The following is a 22044-nucleotide window of genomic DNA, read 5'->3' as shown; positions in this document are numbered from 1 at the left end:
GGGCTGGAGTTTGACATGTATGCCATAGACGGTGTGGATGACTCTAGAACCGGCATAGGTAGCAGTTTGCAGGGAAATCCTCTCCCCCCCCCCAGTAAAGCGCTAGTTGTAAACGGATCCTCCAGAGAATATTTTAGCAATAACAAGTTCTGCAGCCTCTCCTCGGTTTTCCTCGTCTTGGTGCTCATTGTGAATGATGAGAATTTATGGTAACCGGTTTCCGCTGTCTAAGCAGTCTACTTATTGAATGGCGAGCGCTTAGCCTGGAGGACGGCTGTGTATGCTAGAGATAAGCCATAAATTAAATCCATTTATTAAGAAGAGGAACTTTTGCTTGTTACGCCGGGGCCTCTAATGGACTTTCCCGATTCTTGCAGTGGAGGATGTATGGAAATGTCACAACCGCGCAGAGACGTCCCGCGTGATGTATAGAATAGCGCCGGCTGTATCTCCTCTCGTTAATGAAGTCATGATCGCCCCATCGGCCATCTGCGCGTTACAGTACAGCGCTTTATTAAGGCCGCCGGACAGATGGACGCTGGTAACCGTACACCACGGGAGGGATTGATCTGTTTAACGTTTTGCGAGAGCGATTTCCCATCAGGGCGAGATTTACCAGAAAGGCCGCAGTGTTCACACCGTGTAAAGTTTCAGAATCCCGTCCTCGGGTAGCAAGGAGGCCGAAAAAAAAGGCGTGCAAAGTTTCTGGTGCGACCGCGTCGTTCATTAGGCTGAAATCCCCAGACCCCACTTAAGCGAGGCGTTTCAGGGAAGGGGGAGGAGGGGCTGCTTGTAATGTAGATGTTCAGCAGATAGATCCCATCTGTCACGCTGTGAAGTATGGAGAGACCTTCAGAACGTCTCTGTCTCGTTATATAAGTTGTGTTCGTAATGTATACACAGGAAGCAGAAACAAGAGCCTCAGGGCCTTTCCCGCTATATGTGTTTTTTAACGTCTTGCGACTAGCAAGGGCGCGTGTTTTCCCATAGGACCCCATTATACCATCCCCACTTAGGCGCTGTGATTTTTTTTCAAAACGCGAAAGTACCACATGCTGTATTTTGATGTGTTTTGCGTTTTATATTTACACCTCGCTTACCCTGTTTATATTTCTTTCTTTATTTTCAAAGCAATGTAGAAACCACATTTAAGCTGACAGCCTCTGTACTTCCAGGGGCTTATTCACATTTAATGTCTTTTCCCATTCTTTTAAAGAAAATTGGAGTTTTTTGCTTTTATCCACACACCCAATCACATTTTCGTATGTAAAAGAATTATTACATTAAATTAAAGAGAGTCTGAAGCGATTTAAAATACTTGTTTTTGTTCAGCAGGAAGCTTCAGCATCATAATCCAAGCAGAACGAGGTGTTAATATCCCAGAAATCCCCCGGGCAAAATTCTGCTAACCTTCCTGGTAGAGGCAGAACTTTGTACTGTAGCTCTGCCTCTGCTTCAGTCAATCTCTGCCGATCTCCGCCTCTCCTCGCCCCTCTTAAGGTGGCCACTAACTGTCCAATTTCTAGCGAAAAATCGTTCGAGCAATCAGAAATTCTGATCGGACGAAAAATCGTTCACTACACCATCAACTAACCAATCTTTGCTTCCTATCTATCACGACCACCAAGAAAATCCAAATTTTCTTTCGACGAAAATTCATTTTTTTCACTCGTTCATAATCGATTGTGTCCACCAATGGAGATTATTTACAACCAATCCGATCAGAATTTCTGATCGCTCTAACGATTTTTCGCTAGAAATTGGACCGTTAGTGGCTAGCTTAAGTCTTCTTTCACTGAGAGGGGCGGGGAGAGGTGGAGATCGATGGAGATTGATTGGACTGGAGGCAGTGCTACAGCTCTAAGCCCCGCCTCCCCCAGGCAGCAAGATCCACAACCTGGAAACAAGTCATTGAATTTTGCCCCGGGATTTCATGGGGATAAAGACCTCGTTATGCCGCGGGGATGCAGTAAATCAGATTGGATTATAATGCGGACGCGGCCGGCTGAATAAAAACAGGTATTTTAAAACGCTTCAGTCTCTCTTTAAAAAGCGCAATAAAACCCCCAGAAATCAACCCTGAAAACATAGCTAAAATCTCTACAATAAGTACTTCACAAAAAGCAGTGGCTATCTCTCGTGGGTGCCGCCCTCACAGCTTGTCACCCGATGGGGCCAAAAGATTGATCTCTGACTGGAATCTGACCAGAGAAGGGTCAGATCCTCCACACACTACAAATAGATATTCAGTAGATTTTAGAAAAAAATCTATATGATATCTTTTGAATGCTATGGGCCGTCAATCTACCACCACTCCTGCCCCTCCCCCGTTCGAGTGAGATCCTCCATTGGTACGATCAATCGTCTTAATTAATTTCATCTGAAAACTGATTGAGGGCTCGTTTCCACTATCGCGAATCTGCATGCGTCCAACGCATGCAGATCCGCACATGTAATACAAGTGGATGGGCCTGTTTCCACTGTAGCGTTGTTGAGGTGCGTTTTTTTCAGCGGTAAAAAAACGCACAAAAGAGCCAACGAATTCGCCTGCGAGTGGAATGCATGCAAATCGCCGCTAATGTATTTAATAGTAAAAACGCATGCGTTTGTTACATGCGTTTTTACCCGCAATTTCGCGTGCGATTTCGCACCTTTTTCAATTTTATTTTGCCCTGGCAGTGTCATGGTTAATTTCGCATGGCACCCTGCCATGCGAAATCGCACACAAAATCACGGGTAAAAACGCATGCGGAAACTTTTTACAAGCGTCGGAATGCCGGTGAAATCGCGTCGCAACAGTGGAAACAAGCCCTGAAAATGATGCTCTGGTTAGCATGTTGGGGCATTGATCACTGTGACCGAATCTGCCTTAAATTGAGAGGGAAAATGGATGTGTATGGACACCTTTGTATGAGATAATAAAAGTGGGCCATATACTATCTAACTACGATAAATATTATGATCGACATTGCGATCGACGGAGCAAAAACCAATATTGCGGTTGATTGTTTGGATCATTATATCGATTATAATTCCGATACTTAAATCCACGTAATTTTTAGCCCAGTTAGACATTTTTTATTTAATAAGATAATTAATTAGTCAATAAGAGAAAAGTTGTGTTACTCAATCGCTCATCTTTTTCTTTCTTTTGCCTACAGTATTTTTTTTTTTTCTATCTACCCAAGAGCCTAAAAGTAAAAATATTGATAACTTTTTTTGTTTTAATCTTCAGAAACTTGGACATGAGCAATAATAAATGTCTGTTCTTACACCTTGTTTCTTTATCAGATTTTTTTTCCTCTCCTTACTCGGTGAAGCCTTTCTTTAAATATTCCAGACTCCACTGACACCTGCTTTTTACATCCAGTCAAACATCGATTTTTTTCCCAGTCGCTACAAATGTAATATGAAAGACAGAAAAAAAATCCATCAAGTTAAAAAGTGTGTGAAAGGCACAGGTAAAAGCCTAGTGTGTAATAACAGCGCAATAATAAAAGGACAGGCGTGAAAAAGTGCCTCAGAGGCTTGTTAGAAAAAAAATAAAGAAATAAAGGCTACCAAAATGGACATAAATTACTGTTGGCTCCGATGTTATTACTTGGATATAATTGCCCTTCTATCTGAAATCTGTCTGCTTACTTAACGGAAAGTTGTGCGCGGTTGTGCAATGTATTAGGGCTGCGCTTGTTTGGCAGTTAAAAATGTACTGGTTGGGGATCAATGAAGCTTGAGGCAGTGACTGTAAGCAAGGTAATACTCTGACTATCGATCCGCTAATAACTAACCCCTACCTGTTATTTGCTGGCGAGATCGCTCCCGCGTTATGTATTCTTAGAAGGCTCGGCGCTCGGCGCCCTCCATTTCGCTCTCGCTTTTTTATTTTTTTTGTATCTTATCGAGGTCAGGATGACAGCAGACTCACCCCCTGATCGATCACTTACCGCCTCTCACCGCCGATTTGTGTGCTGAAAAGATAAACGATTTCTGCAGGGCAAAAACATTTTTTCTGATTGTTAATGCTGTCTTTTACAATCTTTTTTTTTTTTTTTTTTTTCCTTCTGTCTGAAATATTAAAAATAGGGCTCAAAGTGTCCTATCCTCAGTGGGAGATTTATGTAAGGACAGAAATTAAATCACCAAATGTGTGCTGAGTGTGGCAGGGAAGCATGCTGTAATGTGCAGAGTTTAGCAGGGAAGCCTGTTGTAATGGGCAGAGTTTAGCAGGGAAGCATGCCGTAATGGGCAGAGTTTAGCAGGGAAGCATGCTGTAATGTGCAGAGTTTAGCAGGAAATCATACTGTAATGTGCAGAGTTTAGCAGGGATGCATGCTGTAATGGGCAGAGTTTAGCAGGGAAGCATGCTGTAATGTGCAGAGTTTAGCAGGGAAGCATGCTGTAATGGGCAGAGTTTAGCAGGGAAGCATGCCGTAATGGGCAGAGTTTAGCAGGGAAGCATGCTGTAATGTGCAGAGTTTAGCAGGGTATCGTGCTGTAATGTGCAGAGTTTAGCAGGGAAGCATGCTGTAATGTGCAGAGTTGAGCAGGGAAGCATGCTGTAATGTGCAGAGTTGAGCAGGGAAGCACGCTGTAATGTGCAGAGTTTAGCAGGGTATCGTGCTGTAATGTGCAGAGTTTAGCAGGGAAGCATGCTGTAATGTGCAGAGTGTGGCAGGGAAGTGTCCTGTAATGCTTGTCTATGCAGAGTGTGGCAGGCATGCTTATATAATCGGACTGACAGCAAAGCTGGAGGATGGAATTCTCACTCCACATGGAAGAGGTCAGTGTAGTGCAGGACGGGAGAGGTGTACAGTGTCTCACTGTGTGCTACTACATCATGTACACTCCCACAGAGGCACTTTAAACTTATTTGGCAAACCTAGGCCAGATAAAAAAAACACTATTTTGGGGTTAGAAGGATATATAACCTTTGTTTTTTAATGATAACAAATATGCACTTTTAATTTATTGGTGGAACAGTCTGATGTGCTATTTTGAAAGCTGTCCCTCTTAATAACTAAATATTATAATCTTCTCCGCCCTCGATTCTGACCCCAACCTCGCCGTTGCCCAATCCAGAGCTAAAATAAACATTCTGAGTGGGATTGAAATCAAGGCATTAAAGGGAGTAATATTTTTTTTATAACAAACACTTTACGCAGTAGGTACTTTATAAAAGCAATATTTAACAGCGGTGTTCCTTTTTTATTTATGTATTTTTTGTTTTGTCATAGTTTTTTTTTTTTTATTCTCTAATACCTACAACAGCTCAGTGTTCTGTTTCGCTCAGTGACACCGTTTCTCCGAGAAATGTAGAGAGAAACTTGCGATCTGACATGACAGAAGCTTTAGAAATTCATTGGAGTCCGGGCCGTCACTTGCGTTGGGGGCGGGAGCCTTGTTTTTTGAAATGTCTAAGCCATGCAAACATCTTGTCTTTTTCAATTAAGAAGTAGGAATCCAGGCTGGTGCCGCAGCTCGGCAAAGCCTGGGGGGACCGGGATCTGTCGTCTGATAAGCTCTAGCGGAACCTCAGCTGGAAGTCCAGGCGCTCCAAGACTTGAGGAAGAAAAAAATATAAAAAAATATAAGGCAAAAAAATAAAAAAAAATATCTGTGATTATGCGTGCGGGTCTGCGGCTGTTTGATTCGCAGCAAATATCATTAAAGCTGTTTTTTTTTTCATTATTTCAAATGAGTTAACCGGCAAGAATAGAATTCTTTTTTTCTTTTTATTTATAGCAGCCTGTGCCTATCTTTTCATGTGTGCTCTGCATACTTAATAATCTCAGAGTAAAAAAAATGCTTTATTAACCCCGCTGGTAAGAATTTCCAAGGAAGATAAGAGAAAACGTTGTTGCACATTAATGCATGGCGGTGTGCATCTGTTGGAGGGAATCTGTTGTGGATTTGGTTGACAGCTTCAAGAATATTGTTGTTCTTCGGTAAGTAGGGTAAGGCTTATAGGACTGGATAGTATTAGCTGTTCGGGCGACTCCGTGTTTTATCTAGACTAGAGTATCGGTATTTGGTAGAGTGGATCATAGAACTTGGCCTCAATAGTTCCTGCAAAATACTGGGGCACCACGACCAGATGGAAATGTTCCAGGTCAAGTAAGATGACTGAGGCTGTGTAAGGGCACCCGTATCGACAGAACACCGTTCATGGAAGGCTCGTAGTGGTCAGAGAGTTAGGCATCACCTGGGTTGAGTTAAGGGGTAGAGTTGGTGTTCAAATTTGTGTCCATCTCACGTTTGACCTCAACAATTATCATGTAAATTAATCTAATGACACCCAAATGTAGCCAATATTTGGGTTTCTGCATTAGTTAATCCTTTTGTTGTTGTCCCCTTTCTCCCGTTGAGAGACACATTTTAGTGTTTTGTATTTTTGGAAATGGAAGAAAGTGATGGACACCTCGGTGGGATTCACGTTTAGCTCCTGAATGAACCCAAACATTGGGACAAGCTCAACCAAAGTGAATCCAAACTGAACTGAGGCAAATTCGATCATCAACACCAGTTAGGGTGAGGTAAGTTTTATTGATGAGTTGAGGTAAGGCCTAAGGATTTTTTTTAAAGGATGTAAATTAAGGAATTAAGGTCTGAAGGAAATTTTTTTTAATTAAAGTTAAGATTAGGTGTTGGGAAGGAGAAGTTTTTTCATGAAGAGGTAGGTTAAGTTTAGGAGTCAGGAAGTGGGTTTTCCCAGTGGATTTAGGCTAGGTTTCCACTGCTGCGATTCCGGTCCAATTCCCTGCCCACTAATTCAGATGTGATTTGGCAGCCTATTGAAGTCAACATGGAGCATATGAATTCGTGGACGGGGAAAAATCTGATGGCCTGTACCATAATCTCGCGTATCTTGTCCCAGTCCCATAGCGTGGCTAGATGGATTTGGCTGCGAGACACTTCACAGCTGTGTTGGTATTCCGCCTCGTAAGACGCATGCCAAGTACATGGAAACGTAGCCTTAAACAGCTCTTCAGAGACGTGATTACAGAAATGGACAAGTACCGTAGCTTTACTGTTCTGGGGTCCATCACAGGTTCTGCTTTAAAGCCCAACTAGACCAAAATTCGAACAAAGCAAAACCCAATAGCAATCAGGCTGAAAATGAAATATGAATAGCGTAAGAAGCAAAATTGTGGACAGAACGCTTGTTGCTTTGGCCAAATGTGATTGCCAGACTGCAATGCAGCCCTCATCCTCCTCCCTCTGGATGTAGCCATTGGAAGGCCAATCACGTGTGATCATGTGACACCCAGAGTAGGAGGAACAAAAGATGCCAGACTGTATTTCCCAGCATCCCTGCCTTATGTCTTCTCTACGGGAGGATGCGGACTTTTCAGTTCACAGGAAGTAGGGCGTCGGGCAGTTGTGAGCTCATGGCACTTAAAGGATAAGCGCGCCCTTACAGGCACACGCCATGGATCTTTGAGCCGTTAAATTCTGAAGCCCGAAAATATAATTTACACTAATCAGCCTGATTACTTTGCAGATAGTTTTAGTTTTGTTCCATTTTGGGTTTAGCTGAGTTTTCGGGCTGCTCTCATCTGCAGCATTTAATTTTTAATCCTACGTAATTCCTCTCGTCGCATAAACAGATCCACGCTGGTGGCACATTGTTGGCGGGATTTCCACTCTCACGAGCGAAAGTGCGGAATTGCCTTCTTATGTCGCAAAGCGTTCCATTAATGGCAGATCACACCAGATGTTCCGCAAGTCATTGAAAATTCCATTTTATTCCAACAGCATTTGCTGTCAAAAACTTTTATCTTTACTCCAACAAAGAGGTTGATGAAGACTCCCGGGAGGAGAATTAGCATGCTTGAGGTCAGATGGGCTACTTTGCAATTCATGGAGCCATTTCTGCCCAGGGTTTCCTGCCATGCGTATCCTTATTTGTGTTTTATTCCGCCAGTAAACTGATTGGATGCAGAAGTTATGCTTTCTTCTGGGTCAATAACTATAAGCTCTCCCTGCTCATTTCGCGAAGGTTTATAACGATGCTGAGGCCGGTGCTATGTAACGGAATTGACATTTCTATTAATACCTTGTTTGGTAGCGGGGAACAGCTGTTCATTTCGTGGCTTCCAATAAAAATCTACTGATATCAGGTGCTGTAATTAGTTTGTGGCTTATCGAGAACCGATGCAGACTTTTTGTTCCAGACAAAGAAAATGCTTTTTGCACAAATGAGAAGCAAAAACAGGCCCAAAAGGATAAAAAATAAACAGAGAAGAAGAAGCGGAAGCTGCAGATGATGGTGGGCCTTGTAAGTCTCCAAATAATAGTTGACAAAGGGCTGCGGACTTCTTCTCGTGCAGTTATGTTTTGTTTTGTTTTTTGAATTTTCTGGTACGGTTATGTATTTTTGAATTTTTTTTCTCAAAAAAAAAAAAAAGTTGACTGCCAGGAAAGCCCGACTTTGGTCAATACGAGATACAAGATACAAGATGGATTTATTCGCCAAGTACGGTGGTGCCGTACTCAGAATTGCTTGTGGTACACATGGCATTAGGCAAAGTACACAAAATACAACAGTTAAACATGCTACATATACAGCCAGATTACATATGTTGACAACATTAACAGAGCATTTACAACGATTACACATACACAACATTTAACGGTACGATACATCTACATCTAACTAATGGTGTGTGTTCGAGATTCGGAAGGGAGGGCAGAGGAGCAGCTCCTATGGCACCCGTGCTGATAGCAGACTAGGAGGAAAGAGTCAGGGGTCGGTGTTGTTGAGTAGTAGAACTGCCTGCGGGAAGAAGGAGTTCCTGCACCTGGTGGTCTTGGAAGGGATAGTCCGGAAACGCCGACCAGATCGGAGGAGCTCAAAGAAGAGGCTGCCAGGGTGGGAGGGGTCACTAGAGATCTTGGTCTTGGTTACCTTCACCAAACATGACTGGTCCATTCCCTCTACAGCATAAATCTACCATTTGTCATGCAGAGGACTTGTCGGATGATTTTGCTTAGACTATCTAATGTATTTTGAGACTCTCTCTGCATATTATGTGCAGTCTGGATCCTTCAAATTACAGAACCGCCTGAGAATAACCCATGGTGTAAAACTTCATAAAACTTCCTTATTTATTAATAGTTAAAATTTGGGTGAAGCTAAAAAGACTCTAAACGGTACGAAAACCACAAATTTACAATAATGGGCAATTATAATTCAGTGCTATGACAAAAAAAAAATACCATAAATAATTCAAACAACAGGTCCATACAAAAATGATTCATCAATATTAATAATCATAAGATGCCCTGTGGGTTTGTTGGAAATAAGAATAAATATAAAAATGACGGTAAGCCCATAGGGCTTCTTATCGTTGATGCATTATTGATCAACTGCTTTTGTAGTTACCTGATTTTGAAATACCGGTACTCATGCTATTTATTATCATAACCATGAATTGTAATACTTGGGCCTCCTAAAGTCTTGCTTCAACCACCATTTTTTGAAAAAAAATATTACATTTTAAGGACGTTTATACCTTGGGTCATTTCACCACTATTTGTTTTCACCTTACTAGTGTTCCGTGTAGCTTTTTGTTTTTTACTACAATTTTTGTTTAACCCCTCAACATTAGCAGTCCTTAAAGAGGAACTTTATCAAAAAGGTCAAAAAATAAATAAATATTTACATTGCAAAGGGAGAAGTTAAAAAATAGAAAAAAGATCAAAAAATTATTGATATTTGACATCCACATAATTATTATTATTTAGTATTTATATAGCGCCAACATCTTACGCAGCGCTGTACAGTATATATATTGTCTTGTCACTAACTGTCCCTCAAAGGAGCTCACAATCTAGTCCCTACCATTGTCATATGTCTATGTATATATCATGTATGTATTGTAGTCTAGGGCCAATTTTAGGGGAGAGCCAATTAACTTATCTGTTTGTTTTTGGGGTGTGGGAGGAAACCGGAGTGCCCAGAGGAAACCCACGCAGACACGGGGAGAACATACAAACTCCTTGCAGATAGTGCCCTGGCTGGGATTCGAACTGGGGACCCAGCACTGCAAGGCAAGACCGCCAACCACTACACCACCGTGCTGCCCAATAATCATTTTTACTACTGGCAGACATAAAAAAAATGTAGACAGCACCAACTGGCATTCATTGCCATAGGCTAAAAGGTTGTTTTTTATTGATATACATATGCGCAGAGGGAGATACTGGTTGCATGGCAGTTGGAAACAGCTGTTATTTCCAATAATGCAACAAGGTTCCCACACAGGAAACTGTCAGGGCCATGGTCTTGACATCACACTGTGGGAGGGGTTTTACCACAATATCAGCCATACAGACTCGCATGATGGTCTGTTCAAAAAAAGGTAAAGATTTCTCATGGGAAAGGAGGTATCAGCTACTGATTGGGATGAAGTACAATCCTGGTTACGGTTCCTCTTGGAGAGTCTCTTAGATTGTATTCCTTTGTTAAATGTAATATTTGCTAAGCTTTTCCTTATCGATGTGTACAAATTTTGTATGAAATATGCTGAAGCTAACCGAAGCCAACAGTTTCCACGTCAACAACCCACACTTTGGAGTTGTAGGAAATGTGTGGTATAATCTAATGGATCTTCAAGTGTTTTGTTGTTTTGCTTGATTTACCTTAAGGGTCTCTCCCACCCTAGTAGTTTGTACCAGGCAATGATATTTGTGGGTTTTCTGAAAGGGGTCAACATGTTTTTGTAAAAAATGGTCATCATTATTATTATTATAGTAACCAATTAGCGGGTCGTTGATCAGTTGTATCAGGAAGGACAAGTAGACACACTGTAACCACTACATCAGTTTGTGGAACATTCATGATGACTAGATTTGTCTGGGAGAAAGAGAATGATTTAGTAAAAGTTGTGCTTGGGAAGAGGGAGGGGGTCCCTTAAGAACATTTAACTTTCCAACAAATCTGTTCTAAAGTTTTCTTACGTTTTAAAATGATCAGCTATTAATTAGCATAAACTTGCTTTGGGTGAAATTGGACTGAAGTGAGAGTTGTTCACATTTTCTGAATTCCACTCTTCCCCCAAAAGAAAGTTAGCCATCACAAATTGAGAATATAAATATTCATACATATTTCACATCGGTGGAGTTGTGGGAATCAGTAATAGGGGAACATCTTAAAAAAGGTTTAATTTGTTTGTATTTCATATAAATAAGTCTTGACCGTAGGAAAAAAAACAAAACACTTTTGTTTCCCTTTCCGGTGCCGCTTTGAAACCATCACTGTAATGATAATCCTCTCAGCTTCATCCCGCCCTGAGATTTTCCAACTCCCTGGACAGCCATCTTGAAGCAGCGAGAGGCTGACAGGAGCTGTCGTTGGGTCAAGGTCACCTGACCAATGATCCATGTAGCAAAGTTGTTGGTACGCGGAGAGCTTCTTTAGGCCTCTTTCACAGAGCGACGTTAAAGTCGCACGTTAGAAAATGTTCCAACGCAGGATAACGCAATACAAAGTCTGTGCGACACTCACAGTGCACACGTTGCGTTGTGTGTAACGTGTAGCAATATTTAGAAGGTGCTGCATGCTGTGCGTTTAGCAATACATTTGCTGCGTTATGTGTGTTTCACATGCTCAGTAAGGTTTGTTTTTTTTAAATAGAACACATACGTTTTCGCCGTTTTCGTTCTATCAGTATGCAACGAAAATGGCGCACCAAGAGACACGTAACGTTATGCAAAATAACGTCCAATTTTATAACCTACATGCACTGCGTTAGGGGCACGTTGTGCGACTTTAACGTCGCATGAAACGCAACGTCCCACTGTGAACGAGGCCTTAAAGTGCTGCACAGCACTGTTTCTCATTCTGTGAGCAGGATGGAGTGAATTTTTCCACTCCATCAACCAGGTCTGTATGATGAGTTGGGGGTAAGCAAGACGGTTTGTTATGTCCAGCCAGCTGTTAGTTTTCCTAGCCAAATCCACAGAGCAAAGTTCAATAAATCCTATCCTAGCATATTATAAAACTGCATTTATGAATTGACAAGAGTCTAAGTTCATCCCGGCTGGGATTGTGATGCCCTGAAGCCACAGGTATCCTCGAGTCGAAGGTCATAGGCATGCCAATGATTAGGATGGACTGAGAAATGTGGAGAAATGTCTTCTACTTGAGGAATGAACTACACCCTTCCTGATTCAATCCCGTCAATTAATTTCAGCTGTGCCAAAAATGTGTAATAACCTCGGCCCTTGAGGACTCGAGATGGACATGCCTGCAATCCAAAGTGTCTTACTTGACTGCTAGATGTTGCCGTTGAGGTGTGTTTAATGTGCAAGCGATTTGCCCACCCTATGCTATGTCTACTGTGTGTTATAGGAATCCCAGTGTATTCTAAATTATGAGCTATGAGGGGGATCTTTTTTACATTTGGCCTTGAGTTCATAAGAAGATTATTTTTCCAAAGATATGGCAAGCAGACAGCAGAATTTCACCCACCTTTAGTCTATCTATGCTAATAGTTGGCATGCTCAAGCCAAATTTTCAGGTTAATTGAAAACACCCCCATCTGTAATCCACATGATAATAGAGAGGCCTTGCTTCCAGAATATGCATATTTATTGATGCAGACGCAGGTCCAATGTTTCGGGGCATGCAGGTCCCTTCCTCGGGGCAAAAATGATCTGACCATTAACATCTATAAACACACAAAACAATATTAATAAATAAAATAATCACTAAGGACCTTGATAAATGAGTGTTGTTGTGCAGAATATAGCACACACCAAAGTGCTAAAAGTATATACACCACCAACCAGTGTGGAAAGCGCTTACACCAAATAAGCAGGAGAAGATAAACCAAGGAGTGATGTGGATTATCTTGTCTTGCATATTTGGACCGGTTTTTCCCTGATGAAGGGACCGGTGTGCCCAAAACGTGTGTTTTGTGTCTGCATCAATAAATATGCACATTTTAGAAGTGTAAGCCTCCCTGTTATTCTTGTGTCAAAGATATGCCAAACTCTCTTTTTATGAAATGCAGTAAGGATAGCTGTCTTCCGTGGGTGCCTGCTTGTTAAGTTTTGGGCTCTCTGCTAAAAGGAGGGTGCATAAAGATTATTGCTCATAGGCAGGGCCAAGGCAGTGGCGAGAGAGGCTCCAGCCTCTGGGCGCAGTGTAGGATGGAGCGCAGGGCGAGGCAGAGGAGAGAGAGGCTCCAGCCTCAGGGCGCAGTGTAGGAGAGGGTGCAGGGCGGGGCAGAGGCAAGAGAGGCTCCAGCCTCAGGGCGCAGTGTAGGAGAGGGCGCAGGGCGGGGCAGAGGTGAGAGAGGCTCCAGCCTCAGGGCGCAGTGTAGGAGGGGGCGCACAATTCACTCAGCTATCATTCACCTATTGTGTTTGAAGCAGAGAGAAATAAGAAAAGGGGATACATGGCAGTGACTGCAAGCCAGATAACTAAAGATTAAGGTGTTGGGAGCCCTGGGGCGCCTCTTAGTCTAATAGCAATCCATGTGTGACGGCTGGGGGGGGGGGGAGGGATGGAGAAGCGCACTTTGGTGTCTCAGCCTTGGGTGCTGGAGGACCTTGTCCCGGCTCTGCTCTTGGGGTCCATTTGAAGCCTGAATAGGTAGCTGTTTCCACTCCTCCCTTTGTGGTACTCTATGGTCCTTTTAGGGAATAGCTGTGTCTGATTTGTAGTTATTACATCGATTTCTGCCCCCCCCCCCCCCCAAAAAAAAAAAATTTAAAACAAGAATCTCCCTTCTAGTCAGTCCTCACTTTTATCACAAATATAAAGAAAGAAAATCTGTAAGTGAACATCAGTTTTTGAAGAACTGAACAATAGACAATAGAATATTTTTTAGGGAATGCGATGAATAAATATAAGTTTTCACTTTTTTTGTTTTCCTGGGAAAGGGAGGGGGGGGGGGGGTAGTGTTAGAAGATATTTGACATTATGTAATTCGCTTTTGTATAAATGTATGACGGTGGCCATCTTTGGCACAGGCTACTGCGGGGTCGGGACACTTGATTCTTTTTCTTAATACAATTTTTGGCCGGCAACCAACCGTATGAAAGAATGATCAAATCCATTTTTTGAAAAAATAAATCCAGCTTCAGATCACTTAGGTGAGACTGGCTGGAATGAACCCGATGTTATTAGTAAAATAATGCATATGAGAGTTAAAAATCCCACTTGATGTAGATGCTATCCGAGCCAGTTCTGGCAAGCAGAATATCTGCCGTTAACAAGTCCGGGGCTGGTCTCTTGACAAGGCCTCCATGCAGACACGCAGCTGTAAAAAAAAAAGAACTAAATTGGTGAGCTAAAAATGAATTTAAGTTCATTCACCCGTCTTTTTTTTGTGCGACTGCAGTGAATTGCTTGGACGCATTTGGTCCTCAGCCAGCTGTGTGGCGGCGCGACCTTCCAGATAACGGAGAGTAGAGAAGAATATGAATCATTCTTTACCACATTATAATATCTGCTGGCCTTATCAGCTATCTGCCCAGCAGACACCTGAGGGGATGAAGGGAATAAGCATGTTTGCCGTGAAGTGCTGGGCCCTCGGCTCCGACACTCGCATTATTTGATGGAGGTGATAGTCTGAGGATGCCAGATCTCTCGCCAGGCCCGCCCCGAGGACATAACAATCAATACGAGAGAGATGGGGAACGTCTCTTCACAATTATGGCCTCTGATTACCATAACAACAGCTCTTCAGCTTTTAAAAGCGTGGCATGGCCATTCTTCTTACCCGTCCACCTGGAGACGACAGGACTTGGCTGCCAGTTTGCCTAATTTTCTGGTAAGCTCGTAAGACAATAATAATAATTCTGAGGGATATATTTTTTCCCCTCCTCCCACAGAGCTTTTCCTACAAGGCATGCTTAATTTACTTGAGTATGTAAGAAATTCACTCTCGGTATTGATTTTGAATGGTCAATCACCTTAATGAGCAATAATGTCTATTTGGTGATTATTTACCTGCGGATAGAAGGCATTTTTACTTCGAGCCTGACACGGTAAGCCTCTTCGGGGTGATATATCGTATTGAAGTGCAGATACATCTCCTCACGCTTGGCGTTAAACCCGACTACATCTCTCGAGGTGTGGAGATAAAACGTCTGCAGAAAGCGAAGCGGCTCAGAGGACCGTTTCCTGCTGACAAGATGGCTGCTGAGCAGGCCTGAAATCTTTCAGTCAGCGGATGTTGCGATTAATGTGTAAAGGAAACCTTCAAACGGGGCGATTGTTGCAGACAACATGACGGAGATGTACGCTCTGTAATATACGAGTCACCGATGACTGCGGGGCAGATGCTGTGGAGACGTTCTCCTCGCTGATTGCTGCACATAAAGAAGACATCAAGGTCAAGGACTTCTCTCCCCAAAATGTCTGCTCTCTAAATCATATTGACTACACCCAAAGGGTGGCTAGAGAGAGATAAAATGTGCTTTAAAGTACAATTACCCTTTACAACAAAACTACAGTTACTGTATACTGTATTTGTAGTGACTGCCCGGTTACATAAAATATACAGCACTGCAGCAGTGATTTTTGTTGTGAAACTGAAAAGTATGCATTTTTATTTTCCTGTGCTGTGGTCACGTGATAATGCCTACAGGAAGCAGCAGATACAGAGGCATGCTGGGAAAGAACTTCTCTCTGTTTAACCCTTAATGTGCCAGCTAATTTTTTGAATCAGGTTTATTAAATGTCTTGCTCAAATCTGCATGTACCTGGAGTCCACGTTATTGAGCAGGGATGTCATTGAGGTGAAAATACTTCTCAGATGATTAAGAACTATTCTAATTATTACGATACAGAATTATGCTAACTATTTCAAACATCTATTGTAAAATAAACCAATCAAATCTTGCTGTGGCAGCATTGGATTGGCACATTTTTAAGCTGCATAAATGTGCAGTAACATTTGCATAATTTTGCATCATCTTAGAATTATTTGCATATTTCAAGTAAAGCAGAAAGTTGGCAAAAAAATATACGTATGGTATTGTACACTGCTCACTATGCCTACACAAGACTGCATGCAGCAGGAGCATACTTAGTATTTTCATGCAATCAAATCAACCACTGGAAAATGTGTCTCTCTGATTGCCTTATTAAGGGCCTGACCCCACTGACGCAGCTGTGTCCACTTTTCAGTTACACATCAATGTTACAGATGCTGAAAAGAAGACAGAAGTGGACACAACTGTGTTAGTGGGCTCAGACCCTAAGAAAGCCCAGTGATCTACGAAACATGTAGGTGGGGAGGAGGCAGAACCGGGCAGACCTCAGGACCCACGTGTGACACAGCGGCTGCACATCACATGATCAGCTAGTGGGATTCCAGCATCGGCGCACACACACACCACATCCCTGGAGGTTTAAGACTCAATGCGCTGTGTATCCAGGAAGGAGCAGTGAGATCTGTGCCTGTCACCTTGGCCATATGTTCACTTACTGCCGTGCAGCATCTTGCCAATACTGGACTATCATTTGAGACCTAATGCTGGCCAGCAGGCGTTTGGGTGTGTGTGATCGCTGCGACCGGTCCATCTAGTTAGGCTATTGGGGGTCATGAGGTCCCCTCGATTCATCTTTCAGGAGGTCTGGGCTCACCCTTCACAGCCTTCCCTTTACCTTGACTGATTTGCAATAAATACCCCGTTTTAACACAGTTTTGAGCATCAAACACTTTATGTTTTCAAAAGAAGAAAGTTGGCACTGAGTCAAAATGTTATACTAAACTCCATTTAAAGTCCGTGGCAAAGGAATATTGGGAAAGGGAAACAAATGCCTATAGATGGGCGAAAATTGGTTTGTTCTAAAATGCCTTTAGACCTCCGCGGCATATGGATGCAAAAACATGGAACACCTATAGATGTCCACAGTAGTGTAAGGGTTAAACCTGGCCTTGTTCCCAGCATGCACCTGAGTCCGCTGCCATATGTAGGCATAGTCATGTGACCACCGCCCAGGACAATCGAAAGGAAGGATTTTTAGACTCAAAACAAGATTCATTCTTCAATGCTATGTATTTTATGTTGCTGGTACCTGCACAGTATTCATCTTATACACAGTATATGCAATGTTAGTAGTTGATTTGACAAGATATCGGACGCTGTGTGACGTTCAGTGACTACCCCCTCCCCCCCCACCCCCCCCCCCCCCCCCGCAAATTTGAAAGTATGAGTATTTTACTAATTTTACCTAAACGGAAATCTGAATGCCAATGGCCACTATTATCTTAGCTTTGGTTTACCTTAACTTAGACAATTTTAGTTGTTTCAACCCCCCTTTACATGCAGCCGTGGACCGACACAGACAAGCACGTTAAATAATAACCCAAATTACTATATGGTAGAATGTATGATGGTGAACCGAATCTGTCTATTTCCTTGACAACCCGGGTTGAGCGCTCTCTGTCAGATTTCCGTGCTGAAAAACATGAAAGTTGGATCGGTACACGATCTGTCAATTATTCATCCGCCATCTCCGTGTAGGCCACGGATAGTTTACACATCCCGCGACAGTAAACAGTGTAGCTGTTATGCTCATTATGAACAGCAAGCCTACAAGAGCCAAGGTGTTTCCAACATGAACAGGCGTATCTGCAATTTGCATCTCTTACCACATTTCTTTTTCATTATAATCCTACGTTTCTAGAAAACCGAGCTGTGGCAGAGAGAAATCTCCCACTTTTTTTCCAACAGTTCTGTAATCTGTAAAAAGCAAACAGATAATCTTCCTCGGGGCCGGCACACCAGGAATCTTAAAGACGACCCAACCATTTAGCCCATTTTCCTGAAAGCCTGAAGGAACGGATATCACGGGACATGGTCTCGACATGATCTCGATTTATTAAACATTAAGCCTGATTCACAAAACTTTTCTCACAAATGATCTCTCTTCACCTTGTTAAACAACTTTTTAGAACTTCCCAAGGAAATCCTTCAGCAGTTGTTCCCAATTGACTCAACTCTGATATTACTTTTTATTTTGCCTTAATTTTAGTACTTTTTGGTGTTTAAAAGAGGTCACGTAGATGGGGTGAAAAACAAGTAAAGTGAGAAAATGAATAATAAAGGGTTTGAGAATGAACCCCATTGTTCACAGACTCGCAGTCAGCAGTAATGTCATAATAGGCCATACCATAGGGAAATTGAGAGAAGAGGGTACATGAATTAGCAATTGCGTCATACTGGATCATTGCGTAGAGGAGAGGATCAGTGAATTAGCATTGAATTTGTGTCATATTGGACCATACTATTGGGTACTGGGTAGATGGCAGGTCAGTGAATTAGCAGTTGTGTTATATTGGACCATACTAGTGGATAGATGGCAGGTTAGTAAATTAGCAGTTGTGTTATATTGGACCATACTATTGGGTAGATGGCAGGTCAGTAAATTAACAGTTGTGTTATATTGGACCATACTATTGGATAGATGGCAGGTTAGTAAATTAGCAGTTGTGTTATATTGGACCATACTATTGGGTAGATGGCAGGTCAGTAAATTAACAGTTGTGTTATATTGGACCATACTATTGGATAGATGGCAGGTTAGTAAATTAGTAGTTGTGTTATATTGGACCATACTATTGGGTAGATGGCAGGTCAGTAAATTAGCAGTTGTATTATATTGGACCATACCATTGGGTAGAGGAGAGGTAGGTGAATTTGCAGTTGTGTGCTAAGTGGTTATGATGGGTAAAATGAACTGACAGACTCCCTTGTTCATACACTGGAGATCCTGTTGCTGAAATCACACTGGCTCAGCCTCACAACTTACCTCCTTATTGGAATGGGTGGGGAGTGCCAGTTTGGCAACACCCTCTCTCGTAGAAAGCAACAGGGCACGGCCAACCTAGAAAGGTCAATTTAAAGAGCTCAGCAGAGGTCATGTGTGTGAAATTTACATCTAAGATTAAAGGGCTAATGGGCGGGGCAAGCACCAAAATGTATGTAAAAAATAGCATGTCAAGGGGAGTTAGACAGTGATAGGACATTTGTAATCAAAAAACTTCCACACAGATGATGATGGGAAGCCATGCCCCTCAGTGCCGCCCAGATCTAGGAGGCCGGTGTTTCTACGGAGTTGGACTTTAGCGTGAATAGAATTTTTCTCCAAGTGACGTTGTTATTCTCGGAGAGCCCATTGTAGATACAGCAGCAAATGTTTTGTTATAAAAAGGAGCAGCCTGATTGCATTATGCAGCGTAGTCCATCTGCTGAAGGCTGAATTACCAACACAAAGGCCTAGCGTAGAGGATAGAGACGTGTTTCACGGGACGTGACGCTGGCCCTACACACAGCCGCCGCCGCCGCGGACGTCGCCGCTCTTCGGGAAAATACAAATTCTGCCTCTCACTGCTGTGGACGTCGGTGACAGATCGAGTTGCTATGGAGATAAACTAGGCGGACGGCTGGTCGGGATTTATTGTTGAGTTGAAAGTGTTGTAACCGATAAAGGAATGGAATTGGCTTCAATGGACGCTGATAGATGACAGCCGAGAGCCGGCGACTCGACAATCCGCCGCAGGAACTCAGCAGGCCGGACACTCAAACCGCTTCCCCCATATTCCATTCTTCTGTCCGTTCACTTCTCTCATATTCTACTTGTTATTCAATTCAACGCGGAGTGTTCAAAGCGCCTTTTAGGGTGTCTAAATGCCAGCAGCCAATCTGACAAATTATTCAGCGCAGTCGTTTCTTCTGAACCAGAAGAAGCTGATTGGTTGCAGTGGGATTTTTTACTGTCACAAAAATCAAATAGCGTTTTCTTCTGCGGTTCGAAATTGAGATCTAAGTGACCGTTGTGGAGACGTTGTGCATCATTTTTCTTTCTTTACAAGAGAATGACATGAATTTCTTTGGCCCGGGCGTTTGTAAATTATACCTACAAAATCATTTTTTGCCCTTCAAAAGTTATTAACTGTAAAACATTAAAGGACAACTGAAGCTAGAGGCATATGGAGGCTGCCATATTTATTTCCTGTTAAATAATACCAGTTGCCTGGCAGCCCTGCTGATCTATATGGCTACACTAGTGTCTGAATCACACCAGAAACAAGCATGCAGCTAATATTTTTAGATCTGACAATAATGTCAGAAACAGCTGACCTGCTGCATGCTTGTTCAGGGGCTATGGCTGAAAGTATAAGAGGCAGAGGATCAGCAGGACTGCCAGGGAACAGGTATTGTATAAAAGGAAATAAATATGGCAGCCTCCATATACCTCTCAGTTCAGTTGTCCTTTTAGGCAGGGGGAGCACACCTATTAGATTTTTACAAGTTTTGCCACTTACAGTAAAATGCGCACCGGCGCTCAGTCACTGAGTTTAGTGGCTAAGGAATCAGGTTTTTCACATTCGTTCATTGTTTTGTTTGTTTTCCAATTTAATATTTTAGCCGCAATCCCAAAAAATTAGGATCGAATTAAAAAAATAATACTTGAATATAGAAAACAGATCGCCAGAAACTTGGAAAACACATGCGAAGTGGAACGGACTAGTAAGCGCCCTGCCTAAATAGTATTTAAAGAGGAACTGTAGTGAAAATAACCTAATAAATACAATTGCTTAATTTTTTACATTACTTAATAGATTTAGTCACCATTTGTCCATTGTAAAATCTTTTCTCTCCCTGATTTACATTCTGAAGTTTATAAGTGGTGGCGACATCTTTACTGCTGCCAGGTGATCTGTATGGAATGTTCATTACTGAGAGTTCTTTGCACAGAGGGAGATACTGGCTGCTTGATTAGCACCTGGAAAAGGCCGTTATTTCCCACAATGTAATGAGGTTCACAGACAGGAAACTGCCAGGACCATGGTGATGACATCACATTTTGGGAGGGGTTTCACCACAATATCAGCCATACAGAGCCCCATAATGTGGATGATGGCATGGGTGCACTTTTGCCATTTTCCATCCGATCAAGTGGGAACCGTTCCTTAATCAGTTTTAAGTTATAATTTGCTTTCTTAAAACAGAAGGTATTTGGGATAATTCAGCTTTAAAGGACAACTGCAGTGAGAGGTATATGGGGGCTGCCATATTTATTTCCTTTTAAGCAATACCAGTTGCCTGGCTGTCCTGCTGATCCTCTGCCTCTAATACTATTAGCCATAGCCCCTGAACAAGCATGCAGCAGATCAGGTTTTTCTGACCATTTTGACAGATCTGACAAGATTAGCTGCATGCTTGTTTCTGGTGTTATTCAGACACTACTGCAGCCAAATAGATCAGCAGGGCTGCCAGACAACTGGTATTGTTTAACAGGAAATAACAATGACAGCCTCCATCTTTTCACTTCAGTTGTATTTTAAAGGACACTTGAAGTGAGTGGGATATGGAGACTGCCATATTTATTTCCTTTTAAACAATACCGGTTACCTGGCAGCCCTGCTGATCTTTCATGCATTAGCAGTGTCTGAGTCACAACCCTGAAACAAGCATGCAGCTAATCCAGTCACACTGGATTTCAGAAACACCTGATCTGATGCATGCTTGTTGAGGGGATGTGGCTAAAAGTATTAGAGGCAGAAGATCATCAGGGCTGCCAGGCAACTGGTATTGTGTAAAAGGAAATAAATATGGCAGCCTCCATATACCATTCACTTCAGGTGTGGTTTTAAGTGAACCTGTGATGAGCAGCGTCTCAGATTCCATACTTACGTGCGGCTTCCTTAAGCTCTGTTAGGGCTGCTCGTCGACTCCTGTCACCCACGATTGTCCCCGAAAGCCTGGCTGAGTCCATGCCCAGCCAGGCGCTCTCCCCCGCCATGGCTCCCGACCCTGGGAGCGATCTGCGCCGCCTGCACGAGGGACAGGCAGCCCTAAATGGGCTTAAAGTGGAACTCCAGTGAAAATAATGTAATAAAAAGAGTGCTTCATTTTTACAATAATTATGTATAAATGATTTAGTCAGTGTTTGCTCATTGTAAAATTTTTCCTCTCCCTGATTTACATTCTCACATGGGGACATTTTTACTGCTGGCCGGTGATGTCACTGGAAGGAGATGCTGCAGCATCTTGGCAGTTGGAAACAGCTGT

The 22044-nt window shown here is 42.6% G+C and overlaps 1 protein-coding gene and 1 long non-coding RNA gene across 6 annotated transcripts in view; one reads left to right on the top strand and one right to left on the bottom strand.

The window, feature by feature from the left end:
• Positions 1-22044, top strand: part of PCDH19 (protocadherin 19) — a 236044-nt gene that overhangs the window by 158145 nt on the left and 55855 nt on the right. The window lies entirely within an intron of this gene.
• LOC137528623 (uncharacterized) overlaps positions 1-22044 on the bottom strand; it is a 42069-nt gene that overhangs the window by 12490 nt on the left and 7535 nt on the right. Inside the window, exon 2 of one of the 2 annotated variants that reach the window (XR_011023442.1) lies at positions 14966-15327. The exons of the other annotated variant lie outside the window; for it this stretch is intronic. This is a non-coding gene — a long non-coding RNA (uncharacterized lncRNA). The remainder of the gene's footprint in view (positions 1-14965; positions 15328-22044) is intronic. 2 annotated transcript variants of the gene reach the window in all.

The sequence above is a fragment of the Hyperolius riggenbachi genome, chromosome 8 (genome assembly GCF_040937935.1).
Source record: "Hyperolius riggenbachi isolate aHypRig1 chromosome 8, aHypRig1.pri, whole genome shotgun sequence".
Classification (NCBI taxonomy): domain Eukaryota; kingdom Metazoa; phylum Chordata; class Amphibia; order Anura; family Hyperoliidae; genus Hyperolius; species Hyperolius riggenbachi.
This window is presented reverse-complemented; position numbering and strand designations above follow the sequence as displayed.